This window comes from Pelophylax lessonae, assembly GCF_965119305.1.
Source record: "Pelophylax lessonae genome assembly, chromosome: 12".
NCBI lineage: Eukaryota > Metazoa > Chordata > Amphibia > Anura > Ranidae > Pelophylax > Pelophylax lessonae.
Genome location: NC_138779.1, coordinates 58,131,194 through 58,153,560, shown reverse-complemented (window position 1 = coordinate 58,153,560; position 22,367 = coordinate 58,131,194). Strand labels below are relative to the sequence as shown.

The 22,367-nt window shown below is 43.8% G+C and overlaps 1 long non-coding RNA gene across 1 annotated transcript in view; it reads left to right on the top strand.

Moving 5' to 3' along the window:
* LOC309567784 overlaps nucleotides 1-11,563 on the top strand; it is a 31,451-nt gene extending 19,888 nt beyond the window's left edge. The window contains exon 3 of the long non-coding RNA XR_014225961.1: nucleotides 11,155-11,563. This is a non-coding gene — a long non-coding RNA (uncharacterized lncRNA). The remainder of the gene's footprint in view (nucleotides 1-11,154) is intronic.
* Nucleotides 11,564-22,367: the final 10,804 nt, after the last annotated feature.

Genomic DNA, 22,367 nt, shown 5'->3' with positions numbered 1-22,367 from the left:
TTGTGAATTTAGATGGCAATAAATAAAAGCTTTTGTGATTTTTTTTACATTTTTTTGGGGGGGAGGGGGAGGATTGCTGCTTGATTACTTTACATGGGGTGGTGTGGAATGATTTCAGCTAAAACTAAAGTCCCGTACACACGTACCGATTGTCGGCCGTAAATATTCGGCCGACGACCGATCGGCTGATTGTCGGCTTGTTAGTATGATGCTTCCGACAGCCGACAGCGCATTTTCGGCTGAACAGAATCTGTCGTGCAGACTTTGTTGGCCGTCACCAGAACGGCCGATTGTTCGCCAGTCAGTACAGAATTCGGCCGACAAACAGCAGATTAGCAAGACTGGGCATGCTCAGAAAAGAAAAAACACACGGAAAGTTAACCATCACATGACATCACTTCTGCAGTCGGCTGTTGTTGACCGACAAAATTCGTGTGCAGTCATTTGCACTTTTCAACCGACAGGACAGCACCGGACAAAAGACGGCCGATCGTTCGGCCGACATTCAGTACGTGTGTACGGGGCTTTAGTTGAAACGGTAACTTTTAGTTTCACCCACTGAGCTGCTTGAAAAAATAAGAGTCTACTCCTTTTTTCTTTATTTAGAAAGTGTTTTATTTTATAAGGGTGCATTAAAAAAATCTATTATGCCATTTTGTTTGGGTGTATTTTAGGTGGACAGCAAGGTTCACTTTACTGAAACCTGTTTATCCCCCAAAGTCCTATTGCCTTTTAATGCCTATAAAAAAAAAAAAAAAAGACCCGGTGCTAAAAAAACCAAAAAAAAAATTAAAAACAAAATAAATAAATTACCTTGGCCTGGCTCATAAGGCCCCTGGAAGGTGCAAGTGATGTCACCTGGGGAAGTTGTGTGTTCAGAATTCCACAAGAGAGCTCTCCAGCACATTGCACCTTCAGGATATAAGCTATCATTCCAAAACCAACCATGGGAATAAATATGGATTTGCCCCCCCCCCCCCACCACTCCCTCTACTTTCCCGCTATAACAGCCTCCATTGGGCAACAGATAGTGAGATAGTGGTGATGGTTAGGCTAAATCAATGGTGTCTTTTTTTGCACCGTAAGCTACTCCCAAAGTTCACCACCTCTAGGTGCTCTTGAGCACAAAATAATGTATGTGCTTCCATCCAATTGACTTGATATGATCGATTTATGTAGGGAATCAATCAAAACTCAGGACACACACATGGAGAGCACAGATCAAATTTAGTTTGCCATGCAATCCATTTTTAGCTCAATGTATGAGGTCGATTGATTTACAGTAGATTGATTGTTTTATAGCACCATGTATGGTCTCCATTAGACAGAGGAAAGAGCGCCATGGCGTATGGAATGTCTTCCTGTATTTTGTATGTTGTAAAACCAATGAACCTTTAGGCTTGGCTCACACTGCTGCAACAGCAATGTTGTATGCGTGAACCAAGCCTAATGGCTGGAATACACGATATGAAAATCGGCCGAAAATTTCCGTTCAGCGAGCGATCGGCCGATATTCTACTCGTTAATGCCCAGCCATCAATGAGCGATATCGATATTGAGAACGAAAAATACCGTTTGAAAAACACGAAAAATTTGTCTCGTTTGCGAAAGAACGATATTCTATACGTTGGTGTTGAGGTTGTTCAGTTTAAATCTGTATAATATGTTAATGTTGGCAACGTTTTCGACCGACGAACACTGTTTCGATGGTCGGGGGGCAACGGTCGGGCGATATTCGGACCGTGTATGTTGGCAACGTTTTCGACCGACAAATACTTTTTCAAAAGTCGGTGGTCGAATGATCGGGCGAAATTCTAATCGTGTATTCACACCATTATTCTGTAAAAATTATCATTCCGCAAAAATATTTACAAATGAATCTATCTACAAATATAACTTAGACTTTTTTTTTTTTTTGCTTTCAGTTTTGCCCCTTTTTTAACGTGACTCTAAGACTCGGTCCACACTAGCGCGACTTGTCAGGCGACTCGTCAGCCTGACAAGTCGCCCTCCCTCGCGGTCCATGCAGTGCTACAGGAGCCGTTCTAATAGGAGCGACACAAGTCGCTCCGACTTAGAAAAAGGGTCCTGTACTACTTCGGGGCGACCTCGGAGCGACTTGCATAGACTTCCATTATGTGAAGTCCATGCAAGTCGCTCCGAAGTCGTGGTGCATGGCAATGCACAAGTCACCCCTGAAGTAGTACAGAGTCGTGTCGCCGTGAACTGACTATAAAACAATGCACAAAACAAACAAACAAACAAACAAAGAGGTTTAAGGGCTCTTTCACACGGGCGATCCGATCAGATCCGCCTGTCAGTTTTTTAGGCGGATCTGATCAGATCCTCCATGAAGCTCTATGGGGCAGCGGGTGTCAGCGGAGACACCTCCGCTGACACCCGCTGCCATCCGTATCCGATCCTGTCCGTGAAATCCTATTTTTCCATCCGTTCAGTAATCGGATCGGATCGGGTGAGAGCGGACAGGCGGTCCGCTCTCATTCGATCCCCCATAGAGGGCAGCGGGGGCTGAGACACTTCCCTCTCCGCTCTGCAAGCGGAGACGGAGCTGTCATTCGCCGGCTCAGCGGGGATCGCGGATCGATCCCCACTGAGCAACACGGATCTGCCTACGGAGGCGGACCGTGTGAAAGAGCCCTAAATATTAATGATTAGAAAATTAGTAATACTAAATAGAAATAGGAAAATATTAACATTATAGTTATGGGGAAAAAAGGGAATAAGGAGTTCATTAGGGCTGATTAGAATAAACTAATGGTTAAAAGGGGGTCAAATAGGAACAATTGTTAATAATTCTATTTTAAGAAAAAAAAAAGTATTTTTTGGCTGTTGGCTTGCTGACATAATATGCAGATGGAAGCTTATCCTTCATCATTGATCTGCAGAGGAATAAAAGTCTCATAGTTAGTTTGTATCTCTCTATCATGTAATCTATTTACTTGGTGTAACCTTATCTTCTATATTTTATCAAAAAGTTGGGTGACATATTGCACTTGGGTGCACAAAATTTATCTGGAGTGTATTTTAATGGAAAATTCACGTTTGATAAACTGTTACACTAAAATCATTTGACATACAAAAATTTTTACTTACCACCATTTTATTCTCCAGGGTCTCCAAATAAGATCAAAGAAGAAAATGGCCTCTACCCCCACCTATTACTGGCCTTCATAGCAAAGAACACATGGAAGGCCAACGCACATGAAACAAACAAAAGTAAAATTCCCAGTTCAATTTGCTAGCCAGTTTGCTTACCAACCAGATTAACCTGTCTAACAGTTTGCGTCAAAACAGGGGTTTAGTTAGCACACATTTGCAAACGCATGTGAAAGCTGCAGGGCCACTTCACGGCTCCCTGTATACCTGCAGTCCTAACTCTAATGAATTTATAAGAGTCTTCACAGTGGAAGCACATGCAAGCTAATGGATAGATAGGGGGCAGGTGAGCCGTGAAGTGGCCCTGCAGCTTTCACATGCGTTTGCAAACGTGTGCTAACTAAACCCCTGTTTTGACGCAAACTGTTAGACGGGTTAATCTGGTTGGTAAGCAAACTGGCTAGCAAATTGAACTGGGAATTTTACTTTTGTTTGTTTCATGTGCGTTGGCCTTCCATGTGTTCTTTGCTATGAAGGCCAGTAATAGGTGGGGGCAGAGGCCATTTTCTTTGTTGTTAATGTGTACTGGTGAGTGGACATACTGGATGCCTTTGCTGTAATGCCATCAGCTGGGCATCCATTGTGCCCCCAATTACCTTTAGGAGGGATGGGCCACCTCCAGGCTCACCTGCCCCCTATCTATCCATTAGCTTGCATGTGCTTCCACTGTGGAGACTCTCATAAATTCATTAGAGTTAGGACTGCAGATATACAGGGTGCCGTGGAGTGGCCCTGCAGCTTTCACATGCGTTTGCAAATGTGTGCTAACTAAACCCCTGTTTTGACGCAAACTGTTAGACAGGTTAATCTGGTTGGTAAGCAAACTGCTAGCAAATTGAACTGGGAATTTTACTTTTGTTTGTTTCACCTCCAAATAAGATATACGTTTAGGGCCCTGAACTAATCTTCAAACCTAAAATGAATATTTTTTCATGTGTGCAAAAAAAAAAATATGCACAAGTAATTGTGGTGATGCTTAATATGTCAAGAGAGTTTACTATAGTTTGTTCATCTACCAGGTCGTGAGCCAGAAGGGACATGTGCCCGGGGTGCTGTGCTGAAGGGGTTGCTGGGCATCCCCACACACCTTGCTGGCACATGCACTTTAATGCTGGTTCACCTGCTCCAAACTTGATAACAAAGTACAATGCATTTTTGGTGCAGCGCAATTTTTCTACAAGGGTCTTGAACTTTTATACATTTTTCAATATATCGAGCCACCGATTAAAATGAATAGGCTTCCCTAAACACGACACACAAAAACCTGCGTGCTCTGTTGCTCCTGCAGAGGTGTAAATGGAGCCTTAGGACTAGTTGGCTAGTTTAAACTTGCAGTAGCCCTCTGAAGAGCGATTCACATTGGATTGTTTTTTCAGAGGGCATTTAATAGGCAGAGAGGAGGCACCTCACCGTCTGTTTTAATCCCTAAAACCCCCCAAAAAAAGTGCCAAAACCTTGTGAATTGCATTTGGTTGTGGGGGTGGTTGCAGTTAGGCCCTATTCACTTGCATGGATCACATTCACCAGGTATTACTCCCCGTCAGGGCCATCTTACCGAATGGGCAAGCTGGGAAGTTGCCCGGGGGCCCCACCTGCCCAGCGACCCAGCCCCAGCCAAGCATTAGTCCCAATTCCCGTGTGCATCCCGCCTCCAAACTTAGCGGGTGGCAAGCGCCTGTCGGCCCTGCGCTGCTGTCACTTGGGCACTTGTCACTTGGGTCACTTGGGCCGTGGAGGGGAAGCCCACAACTGCAGGAATGCATGTCCGCCTCCACGGGAACAATCACACATAGGATAGTCAAATCTGACTCCTGTCCGCGTGTGTGACCACCGGACCCAGCCGCCGAACTTGGAAGCTGTCATTAGCTTTGCACTGCTGTACCAATAAATATTGCCTTATCGATAATTTGCATTTTTATTCTCGTGGGTGATTGTATAGGTGGGGCCCCAGTGCACTGCATTGCCCGGGGGCCTATAATGCTCATAAGATGGCACTGCTCCCCGTCGAATGTGATGTCAGCAGACTGATGACATCATCTCAGCCTGGGCAAAGTCACCGTGTGGGGCTCAAGGATGGCTTTTTAATAACAGAAGGTGGAGATTTAAAAATAAAATTATACTGATATAATATTTTACATTGTGAAGTCAGGAAATGATTTATGCAGACTTATAATTGAAACTGAACTAAGAAATTGTTTCAGCACCTCTCCCTAACAGCTCCAGCCTGGCTAAGAGACTAGTGAGAATGAAATTAAATGACTGTACATACCCAAAATGACATATTACCAGTTATAATATCCGCAGTGTTAAAGCATAAGACAGCCCGGCTTATTAAAAGCTGAACAGAAAATTAGACAAAAAAAAAAAAAGCCAAAGGTGCAAATTAGAACCGAGTATCATCTGCCTGCACTATGGATGGTAATTGTCAGAGGCTGAAAGTTTGTGAACATCTTTGAGGCATTATTACTATTGTGCCACCAGGAAATAATAATGCTAAATAGTATTATACGCCACCGTCCGTAAAGTTGACATGTAGCTACATTTTATTTTAATTTATTTTTAATTTAATTTTTTTTTTTTTTTATTGGCGACAGTTGAAGTCACATAAATTAAAGAGGAACTGCAGTCTGCTCACATAATTCATAATTTGTAATAAAAAAATATTTGCCATTCTGAAGCTTCCCTCCAACCACTTTGCATATTATTTTATACATACTGTGATTCTGTACGTGCCAAAGATGCTGCAGAAATCTCCCTCCATCAAGTCTGGCTGCAGCCATTTTAACTGTGGGCAACTGAAGCTGCTGCCTGTTCACTTCCTGAATTTACACAGAGGCACACAGACATACACATATATACTGACACACACATTTACACACACATACTGTATATACATACAGACACACACACATACACATATATACAGACAGACACACTCACTCACACCAAGGCTTGCCTGCACATTTCTCCTCTCCTGATGAATACTCATGGATCTCTGCAGTCTCCTATTATCTCTGCCCTCATTCAGCCCCCTCAAGCTCTGCAGCTCTCATTGGCTCTCCTATGACTCACCTCTTCCCTTGCTGGCATACTCTCACGAGAGAGAGAGAGAGAGAGAGAGAGAGAGAGAGAGAGAGAGAGAGAGAGAGAGAGGGAGGGAGAGAGAGAGAGAGCTGTGCATGATGCCATTAGCCTAGGCTTTTTACCAGACAAAGAAGAGGAATTGGGCTGTATTGGGTATTTACTGACAGAAAAAAAAAAATGTTTTACTATCCAAAGTTAAAACAACAAGGGCAGAAATTGAACAGATGAAAAACTTTACCTGTAATAAAGTATGTGCAATGTCCTATAGGCCAATGATTCCTGCAGAATCTTTTCCCAATGATGCCTGGTCCTCTTCACAGTGATGAACTCTCAGCACAGCGAGTGTTAATATCTTCAGGTCAAAGATTGCAGTGCATTGCAGAAGGTGCCAACGGATGCCTGCCCCATTCTGTCCTCTCCTCCATTGGTGAAAGTCTTTGCATTGTTTTTACAGAATCCTCACAGCAATGTGAAGAGGACCGGGCAATACTGGAGAGAAGATTTCCACAGGAACCATCAGCCTGCAGGACGTGGGACATTCTTTATTAGAGATAAGCTATGCGACTGCAGCTGCAGAAAAAAAAAATATTTAATTAAACTTCGGCTTTAAATTTAGGGCCAGCAGTTGTGTATTAAGGTGCACATAAGGAAAATGCACTATTTGTGCATTGTCAAAATGTATCAGTTTTGCCATGTGTTATGGGTCTTTTTTTACTAAAACTGGAGAGTGCAAAATCTGGTGCAGCTCTGCACAGAAACCAATCAGCTTCCAGGTTTTAGGGTCCTTTCACACAAGCGGTGCGCTCGGCGGACTCCGTTTTTCTCAGCAGGGATCGATCCGCCGATCCCCGCTGGGCAGGCAGATGACAGCTCCGTGCCTTACTTTGCAGAGACAGAGCTGTCAGATCCCCGCTCTCTTCTATAGGAGATCGGATGAAAACGGACCGCCTGTCTGTTTTCATCCGATCCGATCCTCCAGACGGATGGAAAATAGGGTTTCCATCCGTCTGGATTTCACGGACAGGATCGGATTGGATAGCAGCGGGTGTCAGCGGAGATGTCAGCGCTGACATCCGCTGCCCCATAGAGGTACATGGAGCAGCCGATCCGGTCCGCCTGAAAAACTGACAGGTGGACCGGATTGGAAAGCCCGTGTGAAAGGGGCCAAAACGTCAAAGCTTAACTGAATGAGATGAAGTTAGAAGCTAATTGACTACCATGCAGAGCTGCACCAGATTCTGAGTGCTCCAGTTTTAATAAATCCCACCCCATTGTGTTGGGACATGCTGGCAAAAATGCACCATGTCCTAATTTATTTCATCACACAACAATACAGCCCACAACAATGACAACAACTTTCAGACAAACCCCAAATCAGGTCATATGTTTAAAATCACACCAGTTTGTATTACACATATTACAACCTTAATAAATAAAAATGCTTACAAAATTGTTACTGAGTTGCAACAATTCACAACCCAGTAACAATTTTAACTTGTTTTATATTTATTATCGTTTTAATATGTGTACAATAAAATTGTGTGATTTAAACTTTCAGTTGTTTGTTGTACCTAGAATATTTCACATACAATACACTAAAAACGTTTGTTACCCCAACACTATATATCCCTGATATGTACCAACTGTATCATGTACTTGTATGGGAAAGTCTCCTGTTCTCTTTGTATTGCTTTCTTTATGTGAAATCCCTGGTGTTCCTTCTAGTTCTCTTGCTTTCCTATGAAAAACTGACCACACAAAGCAGGAGAACACACCACGGTCAGTTCTCTAGCTGTGCTGGGAACTCAGTGTACTCTCCTCCAATAATCAGATTTGTCCTGGCACGTCCCTACTGCACAGCCATTCACTGGGAAGCTCAGTGTGCTGCTGCTTCTCCTCCCTTAGCTCTTATGCAGCTGAGAACAGAGGGAATGTGATCACCTATAAAAAAAAGGAAAAAAAGGTATTTATAATGTTTTTCTTTATATCTATACAAAAGATGGATTTTTTTTAGGTGCCCCAGGCATACACAGACAATGTCCTTAGATTATTAATACAAAAATGTATTAGTATAAAAAAAGCAAAAACATATTTATTTGTTATATTCCTTGTCATGTACTATACGTCTCGTACTATGATAACAATGATTAATGAGCCATTATGTATCACTTATCATGTGTTTGTATTATACAATTGCAGACTTAGCCCCCGTTCAAACTGGAGCGACTTGTCATGTGATTTGACAGGTCAAATCGCATTTTAAGTCACACCCTATTGTTGACAACGGCATTGTTCAAATCAGTGCGACACCAACTTTGCGCTTCTGCATCAATTTGAAAAAGTAGTTCCTGCACTACTTCTGGCGATTTCGGGTGCGACTTGCATAGACATCCGTGCATGAAGCTGCACTGATGCCTTCCAGGTCGCACCTGAAGTCGCACTGACATGCGGCTTTGAAATTGTGCGATTTCAGATGAAGTCACATGATTTCAAAGCCGCATTCAGTGTGAACGAGGCCTTACTGTTCTCTCGAAACATACTCGCGCAGACTTACTGTTCCCTGAAACGCGTTGAGGAACATATCTCCCCTGGATATCCCAATAAATACAAATGCTTATTTTTTAAAAGTTCACAACTCTCTATTATATAAAACTATTCTGTATTTGTATTTCTATGCATTGAGGGGATACCAAGGGGCACTATATTAGGAGGGAGTTTGATTTAGCTGTACAGTATTATATACAGACACTATTGTTTTGGAAATTGTTCTTTTGTTTTTTTGTATACTAATACATTTTTTTTTTTTTTTTTTTAATTTTAAGACATTGTCTGTGTATTCCTGGGGCACCTAAAAAGTCAATCTAAAAAAAAAAAAAGCAAAGTTCAGCTATCCAGTGTTCATTTTTTGGGTCCTCTGCTTTCAGGAAATATATAATGCTTTGGGATTTTAGGAGTGTGCATTTAGAACCGGTTCCCATCTGAATAAGAAATGAGGTCCGTGTTCCTGTGCGATTCCAGTGCAACTCAGTGCGATTTTCCTTTGGGCTTAAATCGCACTGGGTTGCACCGAAATTAGGGCATGCATATACTGTGGTACCATGTGATCAGGTGCAGGTAAACACACTGCATTTGGGATCTGTGCTTGGGGTGTCATTAGGATTATTTTGATATCTGTAGCAGTTGGCACACCCAGTGCATTTTAAATGCAGTGCGAGAAACATGCATGTGGCTGCAGAGGGAAGGGTATTCAGAAATCTGCCTCACCACACACTTATGAACAGAACCACAAGGGTATACATGCACTTGGTCCCCTAAGGGATTAAATAAAAATGAACAAAAATCAATGAGACTTCATCTTTAACATTTTCCTAAAGACTAATGGCAGCCCTTTAAGTGGTGTTAAAGCCAGTAAGGTAAGCGTAGGCTTCTCAATCACATGACCACTGTGATTGGCTTTCACAGTGATCAAATGATTGGTCCAGCTGGCTCCCAATCAGAAGGAGATTGGGGGGAGGGGATTTGTGTTGGGAAGGGGAATATGGGAGGCGTCAGGGGGGTAAGAATTTCTCTAGGAAGGGAAATTTGGGGAGGTGTGCTGAGAGTGGTGATTTGGGGGCATTTGTGTTGGGAGGGGGGATGGGGTAAAATGAGGGGGGATTTGGGGGGGGGGGGTTTGTGCTAGGAGGGGATTTTTTTGTTGGGGGGGGGGGAGATATGAGCTAGCAGGCATAATGGGGGGGGGGGGGGGGGGTTGTGCTAGGAGGGGAAATTTGGGGGGGGGGTAAAACTTAGGCTGGGAGGGGAGGATTTGGTGTTGGGGGAAAGGATTTGTGCTAAAAGGGGAAATTTGAGAGGTAGAGGATTTGTGCTAGGAGGGGGGGGGGGTATTTGTGCTGGGGGCATACTGGGAGAGAAATGATGTGAGCTTGGGGGAGCAAAGACTTGTGCTGGGGGGGGGGGGTTCAGCAAGGGGTTGGACTTGTACTAGTAGAAGGGGGAATTTATGCTTAATATTATTATTATACAGGATTTGTATAGTGCCAATAGCTTGCGCAGTGCTTTACTATGGAGAGGGGTGACAGTACAATTACAATACAGTTCAATACAGAAGGGACGGGAGCTTACACTCTTAGGGGTAAACATGCAGATTGGTGCTTAATTTGTTTCGGGGGGGGGGGGGAGATTTTGCTGACACATAATGCTCATATCTCTGGGGGGGAGGGTGGTGCAGTTTGGCATGTTTGCTCTGGGCTGTAATCGACCTTGTCTTGGCACTTCTCTCGATACACAAACCTCATGCCACAGTAGACGCATATGTGTGGGAGCTGAGCATTACAGCCCACTTTTCTTGCTGTTAAATACACAGTCAACAAGAGGTTAAAACAATCTACTGAGTTGGCCAGAACTATTTTTGGAGGAAATCTATTCCACATTCAGTGCTCTTACTGTGAAGAAGCCTTTCTCTATGTGCAGATTTGACCTCTTTTTCCTCTAGATCAGGGGTCTCCAAACTTTCTAAGCAAAGGGCCAGTTTGCTGTCCTTAAGGCTTTAGAGGGGCCGGACTTTGAACAGTGGGAGTAGAAAATGTCCTGGCATCAGTGCCCCATCATTGCGTCTAGTTTGAGGAATAGTGCCCCTTTGTTGATGTCAATGAAAAGAATAGTGCCCCATTGACTGTGTCAGTAGAGGGGATGGTGCATAGGTGTCAGTTGGTGAAACAATGCCCCAAGGGCCAGATACAGGCAAGCAAAGGGCCACATCTGGCCCCCGGGGCACAGTTTGGAGACCACTGCTCTAGATGTAAAGAGTGCTGGCAGCAAAATGGTTAATACTGCCAAATACAAATCCGGGTTCAGAAAACTATCATTTTAATGGAAGTCTCTTTTAACTAGGAGGCGAATGCCAAGATACCGACACCTAACCGCGTTTTGCTGCAAGCCATGAAACGCTGCGGACGAAGGCGAAGGATGTTCATAACGGGAAAAACAATGCAATACACAGCAATAAAGGCTGACATAAAGAACCGGAAAAAGGCGTATAAGCTGTGTCTAATGAGATTTGGGGGTCATAATGTTCCGATAATTGTCCTATCGTGTGCTCTGCGTCATTCTGGAGCTCGCTGTAGATGTAGATTTTGTTCAATAATCTTGCCTCTCCTGCTATCTCTCCCATTTATCAATAAAAGATATTTGTGTAATCAGGGAATCTCGTTTACTGCTTACTGTGTCCTTAGTCACTGATGTGTTTATTGAGTTTTGCATAGAACGGAGGCTGCTAAATGTATCTCATGAAAAACAGACGTCGTTTGAGGCAGACTTACTGGAAGAGGGTCCCGGTATAATGTGAAAGGATGCTGTAAATAAAAATAAAACGTAATATGATTTAATAGTAACCTTTTCGTTACAATGCTTATCAATTCTTTAAACTTAAAGTAGATAAAAAATGCTAACCTAATGCTATTTCTGTTTGGGCCATGCACTGGGTATCCTAAAACGCAGATGCTAGGGTCACTGGAAACACAGGAGTGGAGGAGTCACTGAGGATGCTGGAGTCACTGGAGACACGAGAGCGCAAGGGGGTTACTGAAGACACTGGAGACACAGGAGCACAAAGGGTCAATGAAGATACTGGAGACACAGGAGCACAAAGGGTCACTGGAGACACACAGAAGCGCAGAGGTTATTGAAGAAGCTGGGGTCAATGCAGATGCTAGGGTCACTGGAGAAATAGGAGTCACTGAAGACACGGGAGTGCGGGATTCACTGAGGATGCTGGAGTCACTGGAGACACAAGAGGGCAAGGGGGTTTCTGAAGACACTGGAGACACAGGAGCACAAAGGGTCAATGAAAATACTGGAGACACAGGAGCACAAAAGGTCAATGAAGATACTGTAGACACAGAAGCACAAGCGTCACTGGAGACACACAGAAGCGCAGAGGTTATTGAAGAAACTGGGGTCACTGCAGATGCTAGGGTCACTGGAGAAATAGGAGTCACTGGAGACACAGGAGTGCAGGAGTCACTGAGGATGCTGGAGTCACTGGAGACACAAGAGCGCAAGGGGGTTACTGAAGACACTGGAGACACAGAAGCACAAGGGTCACTGGAGACACACAGAAGCGCAGAGGTTATTGAAGAAGCTGGGGTCAATGCAGATGCTAGGGTCACTGGAGAAATAGGAGTCATTGGAAACACAGGAGTGGAGGAGTCACTGAGGATGCTGGAGTCACTGGAGACACAAGAGGGCAAGGGGGATACTGAAGACACTGGAGACACAGGAGCACAAAGGGTCAATTAAGATACTGGAGACACAGGAGCACAAAGGGTCAATGAAGATACTGTAGACACAGAAGCACAAGCGTCACTGGAGACACACAGAAGCACAGAGGTTATTGAAGAAGCTGGGGTCACTGCAGATGCTAGGGTCACTGGAGAAATAGGAGTCACTGGAGACACAGGAGTGCAGGAGTCACTGAGGATGCTGGAGTCACTGGAGACACAAGAGGGCAAGGGGGATACTGAAGACACTGGAGACACAGGAGCACAAAGGGTCAATGAAGATACTGGAGACACAGGAGTACAGGAGTCACTGAGGATGCAGGAGTCAATGGAGACACAAGAGGGCAAGGGGGTTACTGAAGACACTGGAGACACAGAGCACAAAGGGTCAATGAAAATAGTGGCGACACAGGAGCACAAAGGGTCAATGAAGACACTGGAGGCACAGGAGCAGAATGGGTCAATGAAGACACTGGAGACACAGGAGCACAAAGGGTCAATGAAGACACTGGAGGCACAGGAGCAGAATGGGTCAATGAAGACACTGGAGACACAGGAGCACAAAGGGTCAATGAAGACACTGGAGGCACAGGAGCAGAATGGGTCAATGAAGACACTGGAGACACAGGAGCAGAAAGGGTCAATGAAGACACTGGAGACACAGGTGCAGAAAGGATCAATGAAGACACTGGAGACACCAGAGCACAAGGGGCCACTGCAGACACAGGATCACAAGGGGTCACTGGAGAAACAGGAACAAGGGGTTACTGGAGGCACAGGAGTCACTGGAGACACAGGAGTCCAAGAGGTCACTGAAGACACAGGTGTCACTAGAGAAACAGGAACACAAGGGGTCACTGGGACACAGGAGTCACTGAGGCATAGGAGTGCAGGAGCCACTGAGGATTCTGGAGTCACTGGAGACACAGGAGAACAAGGGGTCACTAAAGACACAGAAGTTGCTAGAGACACAGGAGCACAAGGCATGGGAAAATAGTGGATGGAACCAAATAATAAAGATTTTTGAGTACCAACATCCCTATGAATAGAGATTCAAATGTATGGGTTGTGGGACTTTAACGGTACTCAATATAACAGTCATATGTCCAAAGGTACAAAAAATAGGTAAGTATATATATATATATATAAATGTATATATATATATATATATATATATATAAAAATAAACAAAGGTTTATTTCATACAAAGTTTTTTTTAAAAGAAGCACACACATTTATCCAAGTATTGTCTACAATTATATAGGTACAAAATATTTAACTGGAGGGGGCGTGGCTTGTGAAATGACCATAGAGACATGTGATCCTATATAGAAGGATCACATGATCTCTATGATCATCCCAGGGAGAAGGACGGTCGGCTGTGTTTACAACAGCCGACCGTCCTTCTCACTCAGCGGGGAATGATCGCGGGCATCAGGCGGGAATCGGAGCCGCCTGCCCCATGCATCAGGATCCCCGCTGCCGAGTGGGGGCGCACGCTTGCCCCCTAGCTTCCCGTGTGTGACCGACGTAGATCTGCGGCGGTTTGCACAGGAGAGCCACCCTGCCGCAGTAAATCTGTGGTCAGGAAGTGGTTAAAGCAGCGCAGTGCCGCATAGCAAAAAAATGGCCTGGTCATGAAGGGGGTAAAACCTTTCGGAGGTCAAGTGGTTAAACTTTTATAGGAATTTAGTGATTGGGTTTACATCTACTTTAAAACTACAGCAGAACGATCCTCGTGTAATTTTTAGAGCTACCGATCAAAGGAGCCGTGTGTACCCCTCTCTGTAATATATCTTGGTATTGTATCTGTGTGATGTACTATTAATGTGAGTTGTGCGCTGGCCGTTGTGCAGGCGCTCAGTACATCGTAAACAAAGTTCGGGATTCCATGTCACGGTCATGGAGTGAACTCCTCTCGATTTGTCTCAGAACTCTGTAGGGTTGGATCATTTCGTCCCATGGTTACTCCTCTGAAGAATTATTGGAATTATTGCAGCCAGTTCTGAGAAGCTCTGGCTCAGTACTCTTCTCTTTGATAAGATCTTCTCCTTTCATCCAGCCTGCCAGGAACTCGCCTTTTTGTTACTTTGAATTCCTGAGGATCGGAAACTAAAATCCACGTCTGATCTAGGAGGACAAACACTGTCCCATAAAAATACATTAAAGTTCAGCACGGTAGTCATTCATTCCTATAGAACAAAGTAGACCTAGCATCAGATATATGTGTGTGCTATAGTGTCTTTGTGTGGGGAGATTTCTCATTACTCATCTCACTGAGGTCATTACTACCAGCTTAACATCCTAGCATAGGCGTACGCAGGGGGTGTGCCTGGGTGTGCCTGGGCACGCCCTAATCACCCTGTGCAGCGCAGATTCCCCCTGCTAATACTTCACCAAAGCCCCCCAATGGGACTCCTAAAAACAATAGTAAAAAATAAAAAACTACTAACACTGTCCACTGCCCTACTAACACCAACCTCTGCCCTACTGACACCAACTTCTGTCCTACTGACAAGTCCACTGCCCTACCGATGCCAACCGATGCACTACTGACAAATCTGGGGCCCTGCTGACACCAACCTCTGCTCTACTGACAAGTCCACTGCCCTACTGGTGCCAACCTCTGCCCTACTGACAAGTCCACTGCTCTAATGACACCATCCACTGCCCTACCAACACCATCCACGTTTTAACCACTTAAGCCCCGGAGGATTTGGCTGCTAAACAACCAGGGGCTATTTTGCGATTCGGCACTGCGTGACTTTAACGGACAATTGCGCGGTCGTGCGACGCTGTACCTAAACGAATTTGGCGTCCTTTTTTTCCCACAAACAGAGCTTTCTTTTGGCGGTATTTGATCACCTGTGCGATTTTTTGATCACGCGCTATAAACAAAAAAAGAGCGTAAATTTTGCAAAAATAGCAATATTTTTCCCTTTTTTTTATATGAAATTCCCCCCAAAAAAAATGTAAAAATCAAAATTTTTTAACATTTTCGGCCAATTTGTTTTATGCTACCTATGTTTGGTAAAAAAAATCGCAAAAAGCGTATTTTGATTGGTTTGCGCAAAAGTTATTGCGTTTACTGACTAAGGGAAAGATTTTTGTCATTTTTGTTGTTTTTTTTTTTAACGCGTAATGGCGGCGATCTGCGATTTTTTTGCGGTACTGCGACATTGGGCGGACAGATCGGACCCTTGACTGACATTTTTGACACTTTTGGGGTTACCAGTGACATTTCTACAGTAATCAGTGCTATATATATGCACTGTTACTGTAAAAATTACACTGGTAGTGAAGGGGTTAACTTTATTTGAGAGGGAGGGGCTGTGTGTGTCCCTAGGGGCGTGATTCTTACTGTGATTGGCTGTGGCTTCAGCTGTATGCAGAGTGATCAACGGATCTACATAGTAGATCCATATGATCAGCTCTCATACAGAGGGGAGAATGACAGGCAGTTTGTTTACACAAGCTGCCTGACTTTCTCCCTCTCCCCCGCCGATCGCAGAGTGGCCGGCGGACATCGGGTCCGCCGGTCACACGCGCGGGGGGGTCCGTGACCACGCGGGAGCGGGAGCGCGCCTCCGGCGGCGCGCGCTCGCTCCCTAGACCCTCACAAGCTAGTGACGTAGCCCTACGTCACTTTGCCTGTGAGGGGCTGACCGCCGACGTAGATCGGCGTGCGGCGGTCGGCAAGTGGTTAATACATTTGGGGTGCACACCTTTGCATCCTAGGACTCCTCCCTGCAGTATATCCTCCATATATTCCTTTTGACAATCAGCTAAATACTGTAAACTCCTCCTTCCTTCATCTGCCTTTCTCTCCAGAAGGACAGCATCATCTTTGATCAGGCATCATCCAGGGTCATCATCCACTTCCTGGACTGAGATGCTGGCTCAGAGATGACACAACCAAATACATTCTGGTGCCTGTGTAGTTCCTGTGTTCACAAATGTCTGACACAGATTGCTCTTCAGAGAACATTTGACAGGTGGTGAGGAGACATTGTATTGTCTCCCCACTGCCTGCTTTAAGCCCTCAAACCCCAAACTAGCATTCTTCAATCGCATGTGTAGCAGGATTCCCAGCCGTTTTGCTGGATATGGGTCCCCCTAGGTCGCCGGGTGCAACAAAAGTACCTTTGTGCATGTTTTTCCAAGTGTGAGCACTGAGACAAGGACCAGTCCAGTATCTTTGGGTTTTTGTATTTAATGAGAACTTGGATGGGAGAAGAGAATGAGTGGGATACTCCTTTGGCTCAACTATGTACAATTTGCTAGGGACAACTGAGAAATGCTAGTTGGCGCTGACTTGACGCTGGCTAGATGCCGGTCAATGCCGGTTGATGTTGGTTAACGCTTGCAAACTGACTTAGCACTGCTTTCTTGCATAAAGAATTCCTCTTTAACCACTTGCCGACCGGTCACGTTGACCGTACTGCGGCAAAGTGGCTCGTTATCGTCCAGCGACGTAGACCTACGTCGCTGGACTCCTCCCCTTGTGGGCGGCGCGTGCGCGCCGTCGGAGGCTCGCTCCCACTGTTTTCAGTCACAGCGGGAGTCGGGCCAGGGGATGAGTGTCGGGGATCAAGTGTGGAAATCTGCCCGCTTGTGTAAACAAAGCAGGCGGATCTCCTAAGTGACATTCAGTGACAGATTGCAGGATTCAGCATAGCCCCCCTGATATGCAAACAGGGCCACCAAATGCTCTTTTCTAGCACCTACGTAGGAGGGTGTTACACATGCATTGCACGTGGTTGCAGGGTGGTTGCAGAGCTGCCCCTTTCACTTGAACACCCTTGAACACCCAACACTTGAACGTAAGACTCTGCGGTTAAGTTGCACTTTTACACCCCCTCCCCCTTCTAACTGCAACCCCCTTCGGGGGGAGCACCCGGGGGCGCCTATGGAACCCGATGCACTCAAGTGATCCAAACATGCCGGCATCACTGCAACACTAGAGTGAATGATATATATATATATTGAATACATAAAGTGTCCAGTGCATAATGTGCAAATTCTAAAGGTTAAAAAAATTATATATATATACAGTATCTCACAAAAGTAAGTACACCCGTCACATTTTTGTAAATCTTTTATTATATCTTTTCATGTGACAACTGAAGAAATGACACTTTGCTACAATGTAAAGTAGCGAGTGTACAGCTTGTATAACAGTGTAAATTTGCTGTCCCCTCAAAATAACTCAACACGCAGCCATTATTGTCCAAACCGCTGGCAACAAAAGTGAGTACACCCCTAACTGAAAATGTCCGAATTGGGCCCAATTAGCCACTTTCCCTCCCTGGTGTCATGTGACTCCTTACTGTGACAAGGTGTGAATGGGAAGCAGGTGTGTTAAATTTGGTGTTATCGCTCTCACTCTCTCATACTGGTCACTGGATGTTCAACATGGCACCTCATGGCAAAGAACTCTCTGAGGATCTGAAAAAAAGAATTGTTGCTCTACATAAAGATGGCCTAGGCTATAAGAAGATTGCCAAGACCCTGAAACTGAGCTGCAGCACGGTGGCCAAGACCATACAGTGGTTTAACTGAACAGGTTCCACTCAGAACAGACATGAACTACAAATGTATCTGCACCTGCAAAAAGGTTTTATCTGCTCATCTAACACCAGGCAGATAAAAAGACACAAATTAATATATCAATAAATGTTTACCTCGCTGCGGCAAAGTACGTAATTTCCTCATTTGCATCGCCCCCACCCCCTTCCCTGCCATTCCCTTCTTGGACCTGTGTGTGTCCCAGAAGACGACGAGGCCATTCAGAAAGCGCAGCACGACTCCGCTTCAAGGTAAAAAACTTTCTGAGTGCAGTTCCTTCCCCAGCCCCTCCTTATACTTACCCAAGCCCGATCTTAATTCAGGAAAGTGCACAAGAGCAGTATCGCTCTCTCTCCTCATAGGGTAAGAGGCCATTGGCTCCTGCTGCTATCAATCACAGCAAGTGAGGAGGGAGCAGTGACGGGGCTGAGCCGTGCTCTGTGTGTCAATAGACACACAGAGTGCGGCTCGGGATTGAGCCCACACAAGTGCCCCCATAGCACCAGGCAAGGGGAAGGAGCAAGGAGCACTGGCAAGGGGACCCGAGAAGAGGAAGATCGGGGTGATGGTTTTGCACAGGTAAGTATGACATGTTTGGTAATAAAAAACAAAATGGATTTGCAATCACTTGAACTGAAGCAGAGAAAAATCAGGTCTCCTGCCCTAACAGACAGGGCTGTGCTGTGTTGCAGAGCTGTGTGAATCTTAGGACAGGATGAACAGAAATACAAATTCTTTGGTAGGTAAAAGAGCTCCTATATACAGTTCCTATTTATTCTATGTATTTAGCTGTTTGCCTGCAGTTCAGCTTTAAATTATTGAATTGATTCATTAGCGCTCACGTCTCCAAAGAACCAGAATAGTAACAGATTTGAATACTGTTGGCGAATTACTGACTGCGAGCTCTTCATGAGAGCGGTGACAGCGCCGGATCGCTACTCCGCAGCTGTCACATTAGGACGGGGACGTCGGGGTATTTCCACTCCTCCTTCCTGATTTTTCTGCTACAACTGCTTAATTAAATAATAGGAGGAAAAAAAAATCTCCCTTCAGTCCTGTCATTCCGTCATTATTCGGATACATCACAGAAACCTCGGAATTAAAATGACTTTTAGCTGTGGGTTCTGTCGGCGTGCAGAGGAGAGATAACGGACATTTTATGGCTCTGACATTTATGTCTCTTTTGTATTTTCACTCATTAACCATTATTAAAGAAAAAAACGCTTCTTCTTCTTTTTCTTTCGTTTTTTTACAACCCAATGCCTGTAAAAAAATAGAAAATGAAATACACAGCTGAAATAAATATACGGATCCTCTTTTATCTGCCAAATTATGTTGTCCATGCAGTCCTTCGATTTACACAGCTCTGCCACACAGCGCAGCCCTGTCTGGCAGGTAGAGGAGACCTGGACTTTTCTCTTCAGTAGGCAAGTAACACTTACAGGTCATGTCCCTCCCCCTGCCTGTGATTGGACGGTGATAAGAGAGGCAGGTGACTATTGATCTGATCTCTCTGACACTCTGCTCTCTCCTTCTATCAGCATGCTCTGTGTTAGCACATAAGTAATGCAGAAAACGTTATTGGCTTCTTGTACTGCTTCTCCCTTTCCTAGTCTGAACTCTGCTGTACACAGACTGCAACTCCATTACATTAAGTCAAGTTTAGGTATTTAAACTGCTAGCATTAAAAAAAAAAAAAAAACTTTAATAATGTATTAATAAATACATAGCTGTTTTAATCTGCGTTTTCCCATGTCAAAATAGAAAATAGATAAACAGTTATTGGCCCAGGAGTGCTGCCTTCCTGCATACAGTGAATTTGGGGCAATAGTAAGGTTCATAGAGGTGAATTCATAAACATTTGCAGATCTATTCATCGTGTGAAACTGCATGTACATGCGTGCTGTGCGAATGGCTTCAAAAACCAATATTAGGCTCCAGGTCAAATGTCATGCTTCATATAGAATAGAGTGAATCAGGATAATACTGCATTATGGCCACTGGATGGAGCTAACAATTATAGGAAATAAGTATATATGTATGATCATTGGCTCCATCTAGTGGCCATAATGTAGTTTTGTTCTGGATTTATTCTATTCTGATTAACCACTTGCCTACAGTGCACTTTCACCCCCTTCCTGCCCAGACCGATTTTCAGCTTTCAGCGCTCTCACACTTTGACTGAGAATTACTCAGTCATGCAACACTGTACCCATACAAAAATTGTGTCCTTTTTTCACACAAATAGAGCTTTCTTTTGATGGTATTTGATCAATACTGGGTTTTTTATTTTTTGTGCTATAAATAAAAAAAGACTGAAAATATCGTGAAAAAACGCATTTTTCTTTGTTTCTGTCATAAAATTTTGCAAATTAGTCATTTTTCTTCACAAATTTTGGCCAAAATTTATACTGCTACTTATCTTTGGTAAAAATAACCCAAGTAAGTGTATATTATTTGGTCTTTGTGAAAGTTATAGAGTCCACAAGCTATGGTGCGAATCATTGAAAATTGATCACACTTGCTCACACCTGATGTACTGAAGGCCTATCTCATTTCTTGAGACACTAAAAAGTCAGGAAAGTACAAATACCCCCCAAATGACCCCTTTTTGGAAAGTAGACATTCCAAGGTATTTAATAAGGGGCATGGAGAGTTTTTTGAAGTTGTCATTTTTTCCCACAACTCTTTGCAAAATGAAGATTTTTTTTTTTTTTTTTTTTTTTTTTTTTACAAATTGCCATATTAACAGGTTATTTCTCTCACACAGCACATGTATACTTGCAACTACACCCCAAAACACATTCTACTACTCCTCCTGAGTATGGCGATACCACATGTGTGAGACTTTTTCACAGCCTGGCCACATACAGAGGCCTAACATTCAAGTAGCCCCGTCCGGCATTCTAGGAGTACAAATTACACATATAATTTCCTGACAACCTATCGCACTTTTGAAGGCCCTGGAGCACCAGGACAATGGAAACCCCCATAAAATGACCCCATTTTGGAAAGCAAACAGCCCAACGTATAATTTTTGAGGCATAATGAGTCTTTTGAATATGTCATTTTTTTCCACAAGTTTTTGGAAAATGTGGAAAGAAAATGAAAACACATTTTTTTTTACACAAAGCTGTCCATTTATGCAATATTTCTAACACATAGCATGTACATAGCAAAAATTGCACCCCAAAATACATTCTGCTATTCCTCCTGAGTATGGCGATACCACATGTGTAACACTTTTTCACAGCCTGGCCACACACATAGGCCTAACATCCAAGTAGCGCTTTACACAAAGTTGTCCATTTATCCACTTTAAGACTGGGCCTATTTTTGACACTTGGTGTTTACAAGCTAAAATCATTTTTTTTGCTAGAAAATTACTTGGAACCCCCAAACATTATATATTTTTTTTTAGCAGAGACCCTAGAGAATAAAATGGAGATCGTTGCAATATTTTTTATCACACCATATTTGCGCAGCAGTCTTCCAGATGCGATTTTTTTGAAAAAAATTCACTTTTTTGAACTAAAAAATAAGAAAACAGTAAATTTAGCACAATTTTTTTCCATAATGTGAAAGATAATATTACGCCGAGTAATTAGATACCCAACATGTCATGCTTCAAAATTGCGCATGCTCACAGAATGGCGCCAAACATTGGTACTTAAAAATCCCCATAGGCAACATTTAAAAAATTTCTGCAGGTTACTAGCTTAGAGTTACAGAGGAGGTCTAGGGCTCAAATTATTGCTCTCGCTCTAACGATCGCGGCGATACCTCACATGTATGGTTTGAACACCGTTTACATATGTGGGCGGGAATTGCGTATGCGTTTGCTTCTGCGCGCGAGCTAACGGGGACAGGGCGCTTTAATTTTTTTTTTTTTTTTTCCTATTTATTTTATTTATTATTTTTTTATTTTTACACAGTTTAAAAAAAAAAATGTTTTGATCATTTTTATTCCTATTACAAGGAATGTAAACATCCCTTGTAATAGAAATAGGCATGACAGGTCCTCTTTATTGTGAGATCTGGGGTCAAAAAGACCTCACACCTCACAACTACACTAAAAAAGAAAAGAAAAAAAAAAAATTGTTGAAAGAGGAAAAAAAAAAAAAGAAAAAAAAAAAGCGGCCCTTTAAACCGGTTGCTAAGCAACGTCTTTTGACGTAGCTCCGGTCCTCCAAGACCATAGAGTTGAGTGAGGGCCATCTTGCCCTCACTCGACTTCCTGTCTCTGAGGATCCGGGA